The sequence below is a fragment of the Rutidosis leptorrhynchoides genome, chromosome 5 (genome assembly GCF_046630445.1).
Source record: "Rutidosis leptorrhynchoides isolate AG116_Rl617_1_P2 chromosome 5, CSIRO_AGI_Rlap_v1, whole genome shotgun sequence".
Classification (NCBI taxonomy): domain Eukaryota; kingdom Viridiplantae; phylum Streptophyta; class Magnoliopsida; order Asterales; family Asteraceae; genus Rutidosis; species Rutidosis leptorrhynchoides.
Window position 1 is genome coordinate 62,556,686 of NC_092337.1, and position 9,160 is coordinate 62,565,845.

Here is a 9,160-nt window from a genome sequence, read left to right on the forward strand (position 1 = left end):
GAATTAGTAAAATATCAATTAATCATTTGAATTAAATAGATAGTGTAATGTACAAAATAAATAAGATGTTATTAAATAAATATATAAATATATATATATGTATACATAAGTAATATTATATATATATATATATATATATATATATATATATATATATATATATATATATATATATATATATATATATATATATATATATATATATATATATTGTAATCTATAAAAATTAATAAATAGTAAATATCCAAGATATGTTATTGTATAATATATAATTAGTAAATATGATTAACAAGTTGTAATAATACAATATTAAAATAATTACGAGTTGAAAATATAGTTGTTAAAGTAGTATTATTATTATTTTCATTAACATTAAAATTAATATTTGTATCATTACTATTATTATATAAAGTGTATATATATAGATAAGTATATATTGTTAATATCATTATTATCAATAAAATTAATGTTATTATAACCAATAATATTATTAGTACCATTAATAATAAAAATATCATTATTAAAATCAATGTTAGATATATTATTAATACCAATAGAAAATACATAAATGTATAACTATGAAAATAGATATATATATATATATATATATATATATATATATATATATATATATATATATATATATATATATATATATATATATATATATATATATATTAATATCATTAATTATATTGTTATTATTGCTAGTATACTTATTATAAATTAATAACATCAACAGATTTTATAAATAGAATTATGTTATTAATTAATATCATAGAATTTAATATAACAGATATAATAATAATAAATAACTGATACATATATTTTTTTCGTAAACATAAACACAGAAATAGATGAATACAACTTTTGATTCACGTCACTCTCTTTCTATTTATATTGCATAAATATTTAGGGTATATATCGACTTCCCAATTCAGATCAATTCAAAATCTGTTATCAATCTGTATCATCTATTATTTATTTTGTTCTTTTTCTTCTTTTATAATTATTAATAATAGATTTATTAATTAATTGTATTTACTATAAAATTATAAAAGGAATCAAACAAAAATCGTACCATCTGTTTCATTCAACTATATTAAACTCCTAAAATCTGTCTCTGATTTGATTCCATTGTTCATACAGTCCAAGAATCTGTTTAACGTCCTAATCTGCTTTTCATTTTTTATTTTTTCTCTTGTCTTCCTTCCTGAGTAATTATCCAGTCGACATTCTCCATGGGCTACAAAACAATCAAATTATTCAGTGTATTGTTTAACTCATTAAGTCTTTTCATCACCTTTATCAATTATCATGATTAACTAGCCCAAATTTTTGAAATTTAACAGAAATACAGGAAGAACACAGACATCAGTTCTGTTTATGTGTCTTTTTATCAAACTCCTCGAAATCGAATACAATTCAAAAATGTATAAATGTGGTCTTGTTGGGAATGATATAAACGATCTTCCTGCAAAATTTAAGGTTTTAATTCATCATATTTATCGAGAATTTTGAAGTTAAAGTTCTTGGGTAAAAAGTCAAACTTTATGTTCTTGATAAAATTCGAACTAGTTGTTATGATTTAAGTGAAATAAAGGATTGAGAAAGATTATAAGTAGGATTTAGAACACATTTCTTTTTGTAATCATCTTCTGAAAGTGTCTAAATTTCAAAATTGAGTTTTTGGGTTTGTATGTTCTTCACGATGTCTATCACAGACATTATATATATATATATATATATATATATATATATATATATATATATATATATATATATATATATATATATATATATATATATATATATATATATATATATATATATATATATATATATATTTTTTTTTTTTTTTCTTTTCTTCTGTCGATCAAACAATTACTCAAGTTGTTATCTTTCAAATTCGAGTCCTAATCCAACTTGCAAATTCGTTATTCTGTTTTTCATTATTCCCTAGTCAATTTCATTTAAGTGAAGAAGAAGGTTTTAAATATCGGGTTAAATAAAGTTACGGGGGAAACATAACAGAAAAATGGGACGGCTTGGATGGTTTGAGTGTTGTGGGGTGAGCAGGAGGTCACGGGTTCGAGTTTCGTTCGTGGCAATTTTTTTTAGGGAAAGCTGTTAAGGTAGTTTCAATTATTATTATTATTATTATTATTATTATTATTATTATTATTATTATTATTATTATTATTATTATTATTATTATTATTATTATTATTATTATTATTATCATTATTATTATTGATTATTGTTATTGTTGATTATTGTTATTGTTATTATTATTATTAGTATTAGTATTAGTATTGTTATTGTTATTGCTGATATTAGTAATTATAACTGTTATTATATATACTAAGATAAAGACTATAATTGTCATTATTACTAATATTATTATCATTATCATTACTAGTGTTATCACTACATATTATTATTTTTATCATTTTATCTTATCATTATTATTAAAATTATCAACTTTATTAAAAATTATTATTATTACTATCATTGTTATTATTAACATTTAGATTATTATTAGTATTACTAAAATTATCACGATATTAAAAACTATCTTTTTATCTAAAAATTATTGTTGTTATCATTATTATTTTTATGACAAATGAATATTACACATGTAAGAATATATTTATATTACATATAAGTATGTATTAATCATATTAACAAATTTTATATAAATATTCATATATAACAAATTATGTATTCTTAAAATAATACTAATCAGATATATATATATATATATATATATATATAATATATATATAACTTAATGATATAAAATATGAATTTGCTCGATTACGAATATGTGTTTTAATAGATATACAAATGATATAGGTTCGTGAATCCGAGGCCAATCTTGCATTGTTTAGTTGTTCAATGTCGTTATATATATTTTTACTACAAAATACAATACGGTGAGTTTCATTACTCCCTTTTTAAATGCTTTTGCAATATATATATTTTTGGGACTGAGAATATATGCGCTGCTTTTATAACTGTTTTATGAAATAGACACAAGTAATCGAAACTACATTCTATGGTTGAATTATTAAACCGAATATGCCCCTTTTTATTAAGTCTGGTAATCTAAGAATTAGGGAACAGACACCCTAATTGACGCGAATACTAAAGATAGATCTATCGGGCCTAACAAGCGCCATCTAAAGTACCGGATGCTTTAGTACTTCGAATTTATCATGTCCGAAGGGAATCCCGGAATGATGGGGATATTCTATATGCATCTTGTTAAGGTCGGTTACCAGGTGTTCAATCCATATGAATGATTTTTGTCTCTATGCATGGGACGTATATTTATGAGAACTGAAAAATGAAAATCTTGTGGTCTATTAAAATGATGAAAATGATTATTTATGTTAAACTAATGAACTCACCAACCTTTTGGTTGACACTTTAAAGCATGTTTATTCTCAGGTATGAAAGAAATCTTCCGCTGTGCATTTGCTCACTTTAAAGATATTACTTGGAGTCATTCATGGCATATTTCAAAAGAAGTTGCATTCGAGTCGTTGAGTTCATCATGATTATTATTAAGTCAATTATAGTTAGATATATTATGAAATGGTATGCATGTCGTCAATTTTTGATGTAATGAAAGATTGTCTTTTCAAAAACGAATGCAATGTTTGTAAAATGTATCATATAGAGGTCAAGTACCTCGCGATGTAACCAACTGTTGTGAATCGTTTATAATTGATATGGACTTCGTCCAGATGGATTAGGACGGGTCTTTACATGTAATCCGAGGGGTACTCTTCCTAGATTGCGTGAAGTAACATTTCGATCTCTGGAACGGTGGAACGGTAGTAACATGTGGATTACAATACCAATCCTTAGGGTTAGACGAGCGGGAAAGGGTTCAGAAAAACATCTGAACTAGGAAAGATAATTCTCCAAGTCGGTACAGCGAAAAGCAGACGGGTAGCAAGCACGTAATCAGGCATAGTAACTACAACAGCCTAGTGCGTCTACAGCAGTACATAGCATGGCAGTAATAACAGTACTAAACAGAAGTAACATGCAAAAGCAGATAGTAACATGCAGTAGCGAGAATAAGCAGTAGCATACAGTAAGTTCACATAGCAGCGAAAGTAGGCAGTAGTATGCAACAAGTTCATATAGCAGTAAAAGTAAGCAGTAGCATGCAGTAGTAGTAAGCAGTAGCATGCAGTATATAATACAGTAGCATGCAGTAATATAATACAGTAGCATGCAACAGTTCTGCAGAAACAGGTAAACAAGCAAGTTGTAGATTAGTCCTATTAGCGAATCCTACTCAGCTCGGTCCAGACTCACTAATGCAACCTAATTCCCTACAACCAATGCTCTGATACCAAATGTGACGCCCCGTACAAAACCATCGTGTATGGATCATCAACAACAAGATCATTACAAGGTCAAACACTATATGCTGTTTGAAAATCAGTTTTGCATTCATGAAAAGATAACATTTTATAAAAGATAACGTGCTTCCTATGAATAGAAGCATAAACATAAGTATGTGACCCAAAGGTCGTTACAAAGCTATTGTTTGAAAATAACATAAATTACGAATGCAAAAGAAAAGTTCCATGATTGAGACATCTCTAAGTAATGCAGCGGAAATCTAACACAGCAGGTCCATAACAGCAAGTCTATAACAGCAAGTTTATAACACCAAGGCAGCAAGTCTAACAGCGAAAGCAACAACGTCTAAGCACCTGAGAAATACATGCTTAAAAAGTCAACACAAATGTTGGTGAGCTATAGTTTGTTTGTAATCAGTAAAGTAATGTAGACCAGGAGATTTCAGTGCTTCAACCAGCAGTTTAAATCAGTATTTCAAATCAGTATGAAAAGTATATGCTTAACCGTGGGCACATGGTAACTAGACTTAACGTAAATATAAATATCACCCCCTAAAAGTACACCTGGCGAGTGCGTATGTCCTCGAAGTATTAAACACCCATTAAATGCTAGCGCGACTAGCCCGAGTGGGGATGTCAAGCCCTATGGATACATATCTAAGATTCGTGTCTACCGGTTCAAAAACGAATAGTTAAACGTTACAGTGCTAAGGGGAAAGTTTATGCCGTTATATAACCCACACATATGTAAAGTTTAAGTACTCGTGTCAAATAATTAAAACATAAAAAGGCGCATGTATTCTCAGTCCCAAAAATAGTAAAAAGTAGTAAAAAGGGATGCTATAACTCACAGTGAATAAGCAATACAAGTTGATACGAAAGTGTGCAAGTAGTAACTCGGTCCGAAAGGTCGTCAACCTAAATCAAAGATTACTAGGTCAGTATGTTGTCCTTATAAGTTCTAATAGTGCACAAAATAAGTTTAAGTGTCATCATCATCATCATCATTCATCATCGTAAAAGCTAAGTAAGTTAATCAAGTATAGAGGTCGTAACAATAGGCTTACTTTGATCAGCTGCTACGGCCTCTACGTAAATCGAAAAGATGCGAAATCAGTGGCCAGGGCTCCGTATGGGAGTCCTCTAGTTGCTGACCAATTTCTAGACTCAAACTCATCTTATTTTGACCGTGGCGACAGTTTAAGTGCGAGTAGGTCCGAATTTTCAGCACAACGTTACAAGGATGTAGTGATTTAGAAAAGGCCATAAATCCCAAACCGTAACTCGGATTGAGATGAGTCTTAAACAGAAAATCATCTACTCGAACCAGGATACCTGAAAATCAACTTTTCCAGTAGCCCAGGAGCCTGATCAGATACGAAAAACAGTAAGCAAGGTGCTCCGGTGGGGTTCTTAGTACTTGATGCTCATCACGGTTCTCATCCTTGATGCTTGTAGCTTCAAGTGTACAACTCGTTGATGGGTTAGCATCACCTTGACCAAGATTCCACCATCAATACACAACATGTTAAGACCAAGTAAGAACACAACTCATTCAAGAGTCTTAGATGGATGATGAACCAAGGTTACATCATATCCTTAGTCTTAACACAATTACATGTTACATTCATAACTAAAGCTACAAACTTTACATCAATCAAACAAGTATGAACATAATCTAAGTCAAATAAAGTGATGGAACCCTGAGCTAGAGAGCTTGGATCCTTTTCACACAAGTTACAAAGTTACAAAGCTAGAAAGCTTGAACCTTTGGTGTTCTTGAAGATCTTGAAGCATAAAGCTTGGATCTTGAAGTTACATGAAGATTACAAACACAAGTTTGAATCTTTATAATAAGATCATAAGTTAGAAAACTTAGATCCAACAAAAAGAGATGAAGATTCAAGCTAGAAAGCTTGCATCTTGGTTGTTCTTGAAGATCTTGAAGCATCAAGCTTGGATCTTTAAGTTACATGAAGATTACAAATAAAAGTTTGAATCTTTATAAATAAATAACAAGATTAAAGCTAAAAAGATATAGATCTACAAAGTAGGTGAAGATTCAAAGCTAGAAAGCTTGAATCTTCCATGTTCTTGAAGAATTCATGCTAGAATCTGCAAGAAGTAATCAAGATCAAAGCTAAAAAAGCTTGATCTTCAAAGAATGATGATGAACACGAATTAAATAAGAGAAGAAGAAGAAGAGTTTCAAAAACTTACAAGTTTTAGAGTGAGAAAGACTAGAGAGAAAATAGGAGAGTAAGTGTGTGTGAAATATAAATGAGAGCAAGTGTAAAATGGATGGGATAAGGCTTGTATTTATAGGGAAATGAGGGTGAGGGAAGGCCTCTTGGCCGTTGGAATTAAGGGGGGATAAGGGGGACAAAAAGTTGGTTTTTGGTTAATGGTTGTCTAAAGTTGGTGCTTATGCTAGGATCCCATGCAACATTAAGGATAATACTTGACACAAATGCTAGCATGTTCTCTCTAATAAATGGGCATTTGTCTTACTTATTATTGGGTTACTAGTCATTAATATTTGGGCTAAATAAATGGGCCACTAGCTAGAGTAGGGTGGGCTTAAGTCCAACAAGGTAGAAAGTCCAACAAGACTAACTAGTGTGTTCTAGTAAATTATTAATCGTAATTAAGCATCCAAAAACCCAAGTAATTATTATTATAAAATAATAATTAATATTTCATAGTCATAATATTCCAATTACGACAGAAGTTAAACGTGTGCGCAGTTCGCGGTTTGTTCGAAACGTCAAGTGACACTAACGGTCATAAAGACTTCCGGTGATCAAGTTAAGTAACCTACATACTTAAAGACACTTTTTAACATATAAACGAAAGTAATCCACATGTAGTAAGATCCCAGAGTATAATATAGCTCAGTACGCACAAATACGCAGTTTCGTGAAAGCACAAAGCACAAAAGCAAGTCGAAAAAGCCGGGTCGTTACAAGTAGTGGACTAGTCTTTGACTTGGTTGATTTATTTGGTCAAAGACTAAAGACTTTGACTTTCACCTTCTTGATGGTAGCAAAGTTCAAGTACCCTTCATGTTGTCATGAAAGACCAATTCTTGCACAAATATGATGATTTCAAAGTATTGGGTCTTCCATATGAAAATGGTAATGATAAACGACGTTTCACAATGTACATCTTCCTCCCAGATGTAAAAGATGGCCTTCCATCTTTAATACAGAAAGTCGGGTCGCAATCTGATTTCTTAGAGCGTCACATTCCACGCCGAAAAGGAGAGGTTGGGCAGTTTTTGATCCCAAAATTTAAGATCTCATTTGGGTTTGAAGCTTCCGACACATTGAAAGAATTAGGCCTCTTGTTGCCTTTTAGCCCCACACATGGTTTGAGTGAAATGTCTTACGAAAAGCTATATGTTTCGAGCATTCAACATAAATCATTTGTGGAGGTAAACGAAGAAGGTACAGAAGCTGCAGCGGTCACTGGAGCTGTCTTTGTGCTTGAATGCGCTTATGCTAAGGTTGACTTTGTGGCAGATCATCCGTTTTTGTTTGCGATTAAAGAAGATACAAGTGGAGCCATGTTGTTTATGGGTCAGGTTGTTGACCCAACTATCAACTGATCGTGTTTTTGACGTCTTTGTGTGTTGATCCAGCCAAAAGTGAGTTTAGTGCGACTTTTGAGAGGCAATGCATAGAACGTTCTCACAAATCGCATTCAAGTGATTTTTGACTTGATCATTTATGATGGTTATATTTGTTTCTAATTAATAAGTTATTCTATATAAATTACCTTCAACATATGTACCATGTGTATATTAAGTTATTGACAATTTGACATGTTGAGACAATTAGTATACAGGGAGAAAAACAGAGGTAAAGTTTGACGATTAGAACATTGCTCATATTATCATATTATGTAGGTATTAATATTTTTCGAAATAAAATAATATAAATAAGTAGATTCGAAGATTAAAAAGGTACTTACCGTCACAAACGGAAATCAGAATACTAAACCAGATACAATACTAAAAAGAACAAACAATCAATTACAAACGGAAATCAGAATACTAAATCAGATACAATACTCAATAGACAAACAAACAAGTTAAGCCTAATGCAATTTAACCACCAACAGGTGGACAAAGATAAACAAGCTAGGAATCAAAGTGACCAAATGTACAACTAAAACCCGTAATACCGGCCATACTAAAATCATTTCCGACGAAACGCGGCGGATAATCCTGAATTCATATAGGTATAGAATTACTTAAGTCTATTTTGGGCCGTTAAAAAAAAAGTCTATTTTGGTTGATGCCATAGTGTCTATTTTGGTGTTAAAGGTGTGGGGTATGTCCCTCCTTTTGTATGGTGGTCTTGTGATTATTAATAACATAATTCCTTTCGGAAAAAAAAAAAAAAAAAAAGTTCTTAAGATCAGACCTCACAGTTAATATGTACATCATTTTGCAACTTCTTGTGCAAACTTGTGTTTCTCATATACAAGAACACTTGTCATCATTTGAATTTCAATTTCAAACCTAGATATTTCAAACTTGTAATCTGTTTTTTCAGATTCTCAATTTGGTTTGAAATTTGTTTTCGTTGGCAAAGAAATACGGTGTTCCTAACATCAGAGAATGTTGACTGACCGAGTACATCATTTTAAAGTACGGAGATTTTCTTACTTAAAGTGGTGTTTTCCGACTCACTTTTTAACAATTTATCATTTAGAGACATAAGTTGAGTTTGTTTTCGACCTTCTTCAATTTCGAGCTTCTGAAT

At 30.5% G+C, this 9,160-nt stretch overlaps 1 pseudogene; it reads left to right on the forward strand.

Annotated features, from left to right (window-relative positions):
* LOC139848686 (serpin-ZX-like) overlaps positions 1-7,998 on the forward strand; it is a 69,296-nt pseudogene extending 61,298 nt beyond the window's left edge.
* The last annotated feature ends 1,162 nt before the right edge of the window (positions 7,999-9,160 follow it).